Source organism: Tasmannia lanceolata, unplaced genomic scaffold (assembly GCF_043159265.1).
Source record: "Tasmannia lanceolata isolate RefF3 unplaced genomic scaffold, GAP_Taslan_0.1 ptg000018l, whole genome shotgun sequence".
NCBI lineage: Eukaryota > Viridiplantae > Streptophyta > Magnoliopsida > Canellales > Winteraceae > Tasmannia > Tasmannia lanceolata.
The window spans coordinates 60,438,901-60,451,344 of NW_027518695.1; the positions used below are offsets into that span (position 1 = coordinate 60,438,901).

The window sequence follows — 12,444 nt, forward strand, 5'->3', positions numbered from 1 at the left end:
TACTATGCTTAGCCAATATAAAAAAACATTGATAGATTCCATTCCTCACTTCACAACAGCACAATTTATCTAATCCACAAAAAATAAAACAGCTTTCAAATTTTCTTGAGAAGCCTTTAAGTAAATGTCACCGCATAATCTCTTGAACAAGGCTTAATCAAGGGGGTGACATAATGTATCATGATTGACAAACGATGATAGATCAAACTCTTTGTGACCCTAAATAGTGTAGGGAAACTGTCTTGGAATAATCTTTGAATAAATCAGGAGAAAATGCAGACTATTAAATCTGTATGTAAGGATATGACGATCACCAACAATACAATATACGATATGATTTTCTTTTTCTTTATTATCTGGTTTTTGAATCGCCTTTTTATTTCATAATATCATAGCCAAATAAAAAATCTTAAACAAAAGTAGCAATTTATAGCATATCAAGAAATAGCTCTAAAAAAAACTTGAAGAAAGAAGCTCTTTGGAGCCTCTGGGTTCCAATTTCAACATAACCTAAAATCAATCCATATAAAGCTCCAAAAAGACTTGAACAAAGAAGCTCTTTGCATGACTCAGGGTTCCAATTTCAACTTAAACTAAAATCCATCCATATAAGAAATCAATCTATTTGGGATAAAACAAACAAACAAATAAATAACATAAAAGCAAGACCTGAAAAGAAAAAGGAGAGGGTAATAGAGTCATGAGTATAAAAATCCCCAATAAAATCTAGAATCAAAGCTACAGTTCTTTTTGCATTGTATTTCAATTTTTTTGGGGGTTTGAACCCCTGACCTCAGGGTGAAATAAATCAGCAACGTAAAAATGTGAGAAATTGAAAGTCAATAAGGCCCTGTTTGAACAGAGTTTGCCTCAGAGCTGACCATAAAGCTGTCAGCCCAGTCAATTTGGATTTGAATTGTATGGTACCCAAGTGCCAGATAAAGATTGAGGATTTTGTGAAAAAAAAGTTAAACAGAACAAATTATAGAGAATAAGTATGAAGCATGTGATAGCAGTTGAATTTAAAATTGAAAGAAACACGAAACAAAAGAAAAAGAAAAGAGAAAATCATGAAAATGCTCAGCAAAAGTAAAAGATCTTATGATTATAATCTACTTTAATAGTAGGAGAGATCCAAAGCAAGGTTCACCAATTGGACGGCTGAAATCAATTATAGTCTAGCACGAAGAACTACAAACTGCCTATTATTTGACTCACCACTGTAAGATAAAAAAAACAACAAAATAATTGGAGGAAACATGATATTCTCAGTTAACAGGCTCTGTTTCGAGGAATTTCTATGCCGCGAGATAACTTTTGACAGGCGATTCCTATGGAGGAGATGGTGTCTAATATTGTGAATCTGCAAATTTCAACATGAAAATATATCAAATTTTGAGCTTATAAATTGACTAATAAAAAAAACTGAAAGAAAAAAATTACATAAACACTTTTTGATTAAAAAACCCAACCAGATATTGATCTCGTTTTCATAAAATCTCTGAAACTTTACCGCAAAGTTTTGAATCTTCTTCCGTGCTATTCATGAATTTGCAAGCATATTATTGTGTTAATCCTAGGTTTTACCTACAAAAAAGGAGATTAAAACAGTGAGAAATTCATAAACCCTAAGTTAATGTTATTAGATGGACAATTAAAACAGTGAGAAAAAAATGTAATTAACTGTACAAAACAGAAACTGGTGTTCTTATAACACATGTTCATTCAATCCTCAAAAACCACGCTCTCACTCTTCGTTGTTGCAGCACCTACACGACCGTAGATAAATAGCCGGATGGGGGAGCTGTCCATGTGGGCGTGAACAGTGAAACCCCCATCCTGCTATAATATAATAGATGGGGGCATGGTTTCTAAGCTCTAGCTCAAGCTGACCTAGAGCTTAGAATATACCATCTCCCATAGTAGTTTGACTCATCCCACCCATTCATTTTACACTACCTCACATAGATTGGGTGTTCCTAACAAACCAACTCCATAACATAATCCTAACCATCCGATCTATAGGACCATAACCATAACCTTAGCATAACCTATAAACTAAATGGGTTGGATGACTCAACCAACTATGGGAGTAGTGGTTTTTGTGCTCTAGCTCAGGCTGAGCTCGAGCTCAGAAACCTTTTCCATATATATATATATATATATATATATATATATATACACTTTTATTTTTGTGTTTCAGAAATGGGTCATGGGTGGAAGAGAGGGTTTCAAAAATGAGCGAGATGGAGATGACGACGGTGGCCGGAGATGGCGACGGCCGCAATGGCCGTGATGAAGGAAATGGCGTAACCCTAATCCCTCTGTAAATGGCTTAAAACTAGTGACGAAGGTATTTCTGTCTTCAAAATATTAACCATGGTTAATTTATGTAATTCCGGCAGGTTAAACTAACGGACCGTCAATGGAAGGGGTCTACTTAAAAATGTTAGAAAGATGAGGGGGTGTCTTTGGTGAAGTTGATACCACCGGGTCAAAAGTCGAATTTGGCCAAAGTTGAGGGGGTGTAAATGTAATTATCACCTTAATTTATTTTTTAAAATTCTCAATTTTGTGTGGCAGGTGACGTGGAAAATGTGGTTTCACCTTAAGTGGACATGTTTCACACTAGAAGTTGAGAGTGGAGAGAGAGGGGAAGATCATGACATACAACTTTTGCTCCATAAAATAATTTCTAAAAATTAGGATGAATTCTTAGACGAGTTGTTGAAATTCCAAAAGAACAGAATTCTCATTTTTTAGGCTAAAACAATTGAAAATCGTTCTAAAAGAATGTTAAAGAACGCACCCTTAGTTTCCTCAATTGCATTAGTTAACTATGTTTTCCAATTAGATTCAAATGTGAGATGACGGAATCTTATCGACATGGATTTAAATAGGGGTGAAGCTCGGTTCAATATTTGGGAATTCGGGTTGAGCCTTTATCATAAAGTCGGGTCAAGTTTGGGTTAATTCTCATTCATTTTTTCAAGCAAAACCTCAAATCGACCAATGCAAACTGCACCACTAGATTTAAATAATACTCCAAGTTTCACTACTCCGATAAGAGCATACCGCTTTGCCTAGTAGCACGATGCTTGTATTGCTCTCCCAATGTGACAAAATCATTGATTGGATTGTTTTGTGAAGGAAACCCAAAGATCTCTGATTTTTTTCCTCAATGTTTTGACTCTTTTTAAAGTGACACTATGTGTAACGAACTAGGAAGACTCACCAGTTGTAAGGAGGGTCAGTACTAGAAAGAGGGAAGTGCCAACAAGGCTTAAAGATTAGTTGCAACTAACCGATTCGGTTGGACAGACTGGAAAAGCAGTTAACGACAGTTAGCATCTCAACAGTTGAATAAAATAGACAAGAGGAGGAAATACAGGGCTTGTTTTTTGTGTAGAACAGGAGGTACTGGTTCCTCGAAGCCAGCTAAATTTCAACTTTTCTTTCAGCAATTCAAGATTCTTCTTCTTCTTCTTTAGGTCTGACTTTAATTTCTGAAACTACATCTAAGCTCCTAACAGTGGTGCTTTCATTGACTTCTCACCTTATGGCTGAGAATACAAGATTGAAGAGTTTAGATGATGCAATCAAGAAATTGATTGAGACTACATCTCTCCAAGAAACTCGTTTACAGAATTACCAGGAACTAGCCATGGAGCAAAGAGATTTCTTGCTTAAGATCTCCAATAAAATTACAGTTTTAGATGGCCGGGTAACCAATTTAACAAGAAGGGTTGAACAGGGAGAAACTCTTACTGGAACTGGAACGAGAGATGGTACTCAAGGAGGACTGCGAGATGGTACGAGTCTTGGGGGTTTTCTGCAAGACAATTGCGATTAGAATTTTCCCAATTTGAGGGCACTGATCCAGCAGCTTGGATCTCGAAGGCTGAGAAGCTTTTTCGTTTTCAACACACTTCTGAAGAACTAAAGCTGGAAATAGCTTCTTTCCATCGGCTTTCCATCTTGATGGTAAAGCATATGATTGGTTTCAAGCAATGGAAAGGGAACAACCATTTGATTCATGGGAGAAACTCTCTGTAGCTTTACAAATCAGGTTTGGACCATCCATTTATGATAACCCTCAGGGCAAATTAGCTAAAATGATTCAACACTACTGTTGGCGATTACGAAGCTTAATTTGACGCTTTGGCCAATCGTACCAGTCATCTTCCTTCTCAATTTCTGGTAGATTGTTTTGTTTCTGGTTTAAAACCAGAGATCTGAAATGAGGTACAAATTCACTTACCAAATTCATTATCAAAAGCTGTAGGATTGGCTACAATGATCGAAGACAAGATTGATGATGCAAGAAAAATGACTTACAAAGGCAATTATAAGAATCCATTGCCTTCCATACCACGATATGGAGCTGGAAATTCTTCTGTGGCTTCTTCTTCAATGACTAACAAATTGCCTCAACAGGGCACTCCATTCAAGAAAGATGACCACAGCAGAATTGCAAGCAAAAAGGGATAAATGATTGTGCTATACTTGTGATGAAAAATACAATCCCGATCATAAATATAAAAACAAGCAACTCTTTTTGCTTATTAATGAGGAGGAGTATTAAGATACAGACGTAGAGGCCATGCATCTGATGCAAGAGGAGACATGTTTTCCTCAAGTTCTTGAAAAATCTGACAAGCAACCAAAAATTTCTTATTAGGCCTTATCAGGACAAACTAATCCTAAAACCTTACGAGTTCAGGCCAACATTGGTGGACGGAAAATCATTGTATTAATTGATGGTGGTAGCTCTAATAATTTTGTTCAAGAACGATTAGTACAATAATTACAAATTCCAGTTATTCATGGCATACAAGTTCAAGTTATGGTCAGTAATGGGGAAAGGCTAAAATGCTAAGGAATTTGCAGAAATGTCAGTTTGAGTATGCAAAATCATAAGTTACAAGTTGATCTCTTTGTACTTCCAATCATGGGGGCTGATATTATTCTTGGAGTTCAATGGTTAGAATTGGTGGGCCCAATTATTTTTCATTATAAGCGGCTCACCATGGATTTTCATTGGCAAGCTCAGGCGATTCATTTACAATGTGAAAGCCAAATCACAGAGGAGCCTATGCAATTACACAGTTTCAAACGTCTAGCTATAAAAGATGGGGTGGTTTTTTGTTTAAATTACAACTTCTTCAGTCCAAACTGAATGAAAGTTCTCTTCCAGTTAATACCGAATTGACCAAATTACTCGATGAATTTTCTGAAGTATTTGTAGAGCCCAACTCCCTACCTCCCATCAGATCACATGACCATGCCATTCCCCTAAAATTTGGCATTGGATCTGTTAAAGTAAGCATACAGATATCCTCATTTTCAGAAATCAGAAATTGAGAGATTGGTCAAAGAAATGCTTGACAATGGGGTTATTCAACCAAGCCATAGCCCTTTTCCATCCCCAATTATTTTAGTCAAAAAGAAGGATGGTACATGGCGGTTTTGTGTGGACTACAGAGCCCTAAATACTGTCACAATCCCTGGTCGTTTCCCAATTACAACAGTTGAAGAGCTTCTGGATGAACTACATGGTGCCAAATACTTTTCTAAACTGGATCTCAGATCAGGATACCATCAAATTCGAGTTAAGGTCGAAGATGTACCAAAAACTGCATTTAGGACTCATGATGGCTTATACGAATTCCTAGTTATGCCTTTTTGTCTTACAAATGCCCCATCCACATTTCAATCTTTGATGAATGATGTGTTTCGACCAGTTCTACGAAAATTTATTCTCGTTTTCTTCGATGATATTCTGGTTTATAACAAAACTTGGGAACATCATTTAGAACATCTAAAGATGACACTACACATCTTAAGAACTAATGAATTGTATGCAAAACAATCAAAATGCTCTTTTGGAGCAGCATCAGTGGAATATTTAGGGCATATTGTGTCAGCTGATGGGGTTGTCGTAGACCAATCTAAGATCGACGCTATTCTTCAATGGCCAACTCCTAAATATCTTAAGGAACTTTGAGGATTTTTAGGATTAATAGGGTATTACAGAAGATTCATTAAGCGCTATGCTCATATAGCAGCTCCAACGACAGAATTACTCAAGAAGGGGGCATTTTTATGGAATCCAGAAGCCAAACTTTCAGTTGAAGAACTAAAACAAGCTGCATCTTCAACTCCTGTCCTTGCTCTTCCAAACTTTGCAAAACCATTTGTCTTAGAAACCGCTGCCTCTGGGTATGGTATTGGTGTAGTTCTTTCTCAGGGATGCCATCCTATTGCCTACTACAGTCAAAAGCTTTCTTCCAAAATACAATCATCTTCTACATATGTACGGGAAATGTTTGCAATCACAGAAGCTGTGTGAAAATGGAGGCAATATTTACTGGGACAGAAGTTTATAATTCAAACTGATCAAAAAAGCCTCAAGTCTCTTCTTGACCAAACCATTCAAACACTTGAGCAGCAAAAATGGTTAACAAAACTAATGGGGTTTCAGTATGATATACACTACGGCTAGGAAAAGAAAACTTAGTGGCAGATGCTCTTTCAAGGAACCTACGATGGAGAATCAATACATGACTTTGTCAATACCATTATTTGATATAATGGATCAACTTAAACTGGAACATGCTTCTAATCCTCACATCCGAGAAATTCATGAGGAGATCCAACAAGAAGGAGCTGTTCTTAATACATATACTTGGAGACATGGATTATTGTTATGCAAAGGTAGAATAGTTATTCCAACTGATTCAGGGTTAAAAACATAACTTTTACAAGAATTCCATTCATCACCGATTGGTGGTCATGCCGGTTTGACTCGAACAATGGCTAGGATCGCTCTCAATTTCCATTGGCAAGATTTGAGAAAAGATGTCAATAAATTTCTTGCTGAATGTGTCATTTGCCAGCAAACCAAATCACAACATCTTGCCCCAGCAGGTCTTTTACAACCCCTACCAATACCTGACCAAATATTAGAAGATTGGGCCATGGATTTCATTACAGCCCTTCCAAATTCAGCTGGAAAAACTGTCGTTATAGTAGTCATAGACAGATTGAGCAAATACGCCCATTTTAGTCCCCTACGAAGCCCTATTACAGCCATATCAGTAGCTCAAACCTTTGTGAATGATGTCTGTAAACTCCATGGCATTCCCAAATCAATTGTAATAGAGATATAGTTTTCCTTAGTCGTTTCTGGCAGGAATTGTTTCGTTTGTAGGGTACTACTCTTGCCATGAGTAGTGCTTACCATCCCCAATCTGATGGGCAATCCGAAGCCTTGAATCGTTGTTTAGAAATGTACCTCAGAAGTTATGTGTGTGATTGCCCTTCTCACTGGTCAAAATTTCTGGTACAATACAGCTTTTCATTCAGCTGCTCAGATGACACCGTTTGAAGCAGCTTTTACTAAGAAGCCACTTACAATTCTACGGTATGAATAAGGGACTTCACATTTGGAGGCTCTGGACCAAGAGTTATTGCAACAGGATAGCTCCGACAGTTCAAAACCAATTTACACCAGGCTCAATTGAGGATGCAAAATCAGGCTAATAAGAATCGACGAGAAAAACATTTTGATGTGGGTGATTATGTACTTGTAAGGCAACAACCGTACAAACAAGCTTCAGTAGCACAACGACGCTCACACAAGTTTGGTTGTAGATACTATGGTCCTTACTTGGTAATTGAACGGATTGGATCAGTAGCTTACAAATTACAGCTCCCTGAAGAAGCTAAAATCCATCTAGTTTTCCATGTCACTTAAACAATTTACAGGGAACCTGTCTGTCACACAGGTTGCCTTACCCCAACTATCCACAGAAACACAACCACTTTGCTGACCTTTGGTTGTACTTGATCGGAGAGTCATTCAGTGAAAAGGAGAGGAGGGCATTCACCAACGCCTTATCCAATGGGATGGGTTACCACTCGAAGCTTCATCTTGGGAAGATCTATCTGTCCTCAAGCATAATTATCCTGATTTGAACCTTGAGGACAAGGTTCATTTTCATGGGGAGGCAACTGTAACGAACCAGGAAGACTCACCAGTTGTAAGGAGGGTCAGTACTAGAAAGAGGGAAGTGCCAGCAAGGCTTAAAGATTAGTTGCAACTACCGATTCTGTTGGACAGACTGGAAAAGCAGTTAATGACAGTTAGCATCTCAACAGCTGAATAAAATAGACAAGAGGGGGAAACACAGGGCATGTTTTTTGTGTAGAAATTTCCTTTTTCATTGTAACAGGAGGTACTGGTGCCTCGAACCAGCTAAATTTCAACTTTTCTTTCAGCAATTCAAGATTCTTCTTCTTCAGTTCTAATTTTAATTTCTGCAACTACATCTAAGATCCTAACACTATGACACTGGGTTGAAATTAGAAAAATGAAAACAAGAATACAAAGGTGACCAGCTTTAGCCATAGGAACTCCTCTTTCGTTCAGGTGTATCTCTATTGTCTCTTATTCTTAGGGGTGCAACTCGGGTTGATTTTTGAGAATTCGGCTTGAGCTTTTAGTATACAATCGGGTCGGGTTCAAGTTGATTCCAATCATTTTTAGCAAATCTCAACCCGAACCGACCCGAGTAGCACCCCTATTCATTCTCTCTCCCATAAGTTAACGAGCAAGGTTCAGGAACAGGACTAGAGTAGATAGTCATTGATGGGCAAAATCTCAAGAAGCGTACCAATCTCTTCTCATCTACCTCAAAAAAATCCTAGGGCTTAGCATGGATTGGATTGCCCGACTGAAGCTGTGGGTTAAAAATGCCACTGCCCCATTCTGCTATTACAATGCAATGGCTTCAAACTTTGGGTCTTCTTAAATGCCATCATGGATTGGCCTTTCTTTGAGTGTAGGAAATGAAAGACTGGTTGATTCTTGTTTTAGAACAAAAAAAACTCTTCATTATTCTATTTTAAGTGTTTTTTTTTTTTTCATTTTGTAGATTTATCCTGAAAGACTTAAAATATATACTTTAGATCTCCTTGGTGATAACTTTGTTCTGAAATTACAGTGATAGGCTTTTCATCATTGAAAGCCTCAAAACTTCGGATGCAAAAGAGCAATTAGACATCCCTTTGCAGGAATGTTTCGTATCTAATGTGGACCATTTTACATTTATTAGTGTGCAAGCTATCAATTTAACCGTTAGCATCATTTGTTAGGGAGACTTAAGGCCGTGGTCCACTACAGTAGGGCCCACTTTCGTACTGTGGGCCCTATGCATGTCATGTGGACATGATCGGGGCAGTCAATTCAGTCATTTCCGTTGGTCCCACCTTTATCAGGGATTATCCTAACCTCTTGATATGTAGGGTTTCTACAAAACAGTTTTCAGGATATTAAATAATAAAAAAATGTGGCGGTTAAGAAGGGCACTTTTCTAATGAGACAGGCTTATCTCCTAAAGATGGAATTTGCTACTGAGACAAAGCATGTCTCCTAAGAGGGGAAGGGGCTCTAGATGACTCTTTCATTGCCCTGGCAATGAAAGGATCTATGGTTTAAGGTTACATATCTAATAGACTTGAAAAAGTTTTCTAAAGAAAAGGATAATAAGGGGGAAATGCTACAAGGACTATGCTAGTCCCCTAAAAGATGGGTAACTCAAATTTCAAATCTGAGCCATATGAAAATAAGGTATTCAAAATAAAAAAATGAGCAAAGCATTTCATTACACGATAATGGAGAACAGAACTCAAAGCCAAACCGTGTCGAAACTATTACTAAAGTAATATAAGTGAGTAATGTATGTCCTGAAGTGAAAACTTATCAGATAAACAAGATACAAAAACATTTCAGGTTTTTTTTTTTTTAAGATTATGATGTGCATAAGTTGATATTTAAATAAACAATATGACATGATGTTTAACTGTGTAAATCATAAGACATGGGGTTTTTAAAACTAATTCAAAAGGATCAAATATGAATAAGAGTAGGAGCCACGAGAGAATAATTCAGTCGAAAGTATTGCACCAATGACTTATTTGATTACATAAAACTGCTCAAGATGATAACTGAAATGCATATATTAGGGCTCGGCAAATGCTAAAAATTGTCTGAGAAAAGAACTTCATCGATTAGTGCATGCTAGTATGCTACTACTGTTTTGCCCTAACCATTACATTAGCATTTAACCAAAGGATGACTGAACTACTATTAAATTCAGATATGTATAAAAGCATACAGATTTCACAGGATAACACAATCACCTTCAACTAACCATTCATCACTCATAAATGAGCCACAAAAGCTCTTAACTTAACGCAATATAAATGACCTACAAAAGCTCACGCTTTAACACAATGAACATGAACTACATGAACTCTTAATTCAACACAATAACAATGAACTACACTGATTTTCAGTTCAGCTTAACACAATGGCAATAGACTACACTGCCTTTTATAGTTCAGCACAATGACATTTTCTACACTGATTTTCAGATTATTTCAACACAATGGGAATAGACTACACTACTTTCTATTTCGGCGCAATGACATTTTCTACACTAATTTTCAGATTATTTCAGCATAATGGGAATAGACTGCACTGCTTTCTATTTCGGCACACATTTTCTACACTAATTTTCAGATTATTTCAGCAGAATGGGAAAAAAATTTGTATTGAAATGACTAAAGCAAAATCAAACCAGCAGATTTTCTTAAGTAAAAGCTCCAAATCATGCATCAAATATTACTCAAGGACCAAAGTAAAATGGGTTTTGATATATAACAATGTTATGGAGAAACAAATAACTAAAGCCGACTAGGCTCAATGCCTCTATGCATGAGCAGGTTAATCATGTAACTAAGACAAATAGAAATGGAGTTATCTACTCTGTACAGATTCGGATAATACTATTATCAATTCTTGAACACAATAAAAGGAAATTCCTCGATAGTTCAAAGTATGTTATCCACTTACTATTATAAAGTCTTCTTACCTAATAAGCTACTCACTTCACCATATATGGTTTAACATATGATACAGAAACTTAAAGAATCAACTATATATTACATATACATAAGCAACTCTTACAAGGGATGCATACAAGGCTCAAAACTTATATACATCAACCTGAACTATATAAACTGATAACCATAAATGTAAAAAAAAAAAAAAAAAACTCAGCCAATTAATAGAGGCATATGAACACAGTCAATAAAGACGTAATCATAATTTGTAACTCAAGAGAACAAAATATTTGCACTACTATCTCATCTCTATCATCTACTCTTCAATACACATCAAAAGGAAAATACAACCTTTAAACAAAGCATGCTAACCTGTCAGGGTTCAAATATGAACATTTCATAAAAAATGAGAACAGAGAATATTTTCCTAGCTACATTTTGTCCGACTTTCGAGTACATTGCAGGATCAAAAAGTACTCATTGAATTATGCTCCAGACAAGATTCCATTAAATTGTACGGCAATGATATTATTTTTCAAAATTAAATAAATTAATTACTCCTATAAAATATAGAGTTATTTTACTGATGATCATCAATTCTCTTTCCAAAAGTTCTTTCTTCTTCTTCCTCTTCTTTTTAGGAACAAATTAGGAAATTTGTTCAGTTACAAACTACACAACAAATTAAGAGATCATAACATTTCGTAAATCATAGCAAATTAGGAAGTTAGTTCAATTCACAAGCCACAAATTTATAGCTCTTTATCCAATAATTATATATACACAAACAGTATCATGGAGTCAACACTAATTATCATCATACACCAATAGAGATTAACAAGAAGATAAACTTATGTTACTAATCATCATTTCCTTTTGAAAATAACTGAAATAATACGAAATTTATGAAGTCTAACAGCAGTTTATGAAGCAATGTTTGTAAAATTTGTTCAAACTTTATAATCTAAACAAAAATGACAATATGATCCATGAGTATAACTTACCTGACAGAGTTGCCTACCAAAATTTTTGATAAAGACTCAATTTCAGCAAGAAATATTTAGAATTCTGAAGCACAAATAAACTAACCTGAGATTATGGAACTCGAAACTTCTTCTCTTTTCCTCCTCTTTCTTGTTCCTCTTTGCAGACTCAAACGAAGCTCCTTTCTTTTCTTCTTCTAAAATCTTCACTTGACAATCGAAATTGCTGTCTAAAGACTCGAATCTAAGGTTTAAAGATTCGATCTATCCAAAATAAAAAAAATCCTAGATTTTAAAGATGAGATCTGAGGTTTAAAAGCTAAAGAAGTTGCTGATTTAAGGTTTCATAGTGTGGATTTAGGATTTCTTGTGAGAAAACAAGGTTTGAGAAGACAAACTTAAGGTTTCTAGCAATACTATGGTTTCTAAGCTTGCTTTGTAAGCACTCAAGCAACAAAACACAAGATCTGATTCATCAAGGTCTGAATTTCACTGAAATTTGCAAAGAAAAAGGATCGGATCTACTCACTTTTCTCAAAACCTAAAAAAA

At 36.1% G+C, this 12,444-nt stretch overlaps 1 long non-coding RNA gene across 2 annotated transcripts; it reads right to left on the reverse strand.

Annotated features, from left to right (window-relative positions):
* Positions 1 to 1,068: 1,068 nt before the first annotated feature.
* On the reverse strand, positions 1,069 to 12,444 carry LOC143851481 (uncharacterized). Of its 2 annotated transcripts, none has more exons than XR_013236349.1 (4): positions 12,001 to 12,444; positions 1,685 to 1,769; positions 1,514 to 1,587; positions 1,069 to 1,363 (listed from the first exon to the last, which is right to left on the reverse strand). It is a non-coding gene; the product is annotated as an uncharacterized LOC143851481 (long non-coding RNA). The 2 variants fall into 2 exon arrangements; XR_013236350.1 differs by having other exon boundaries at positions 1,473 to 1,587.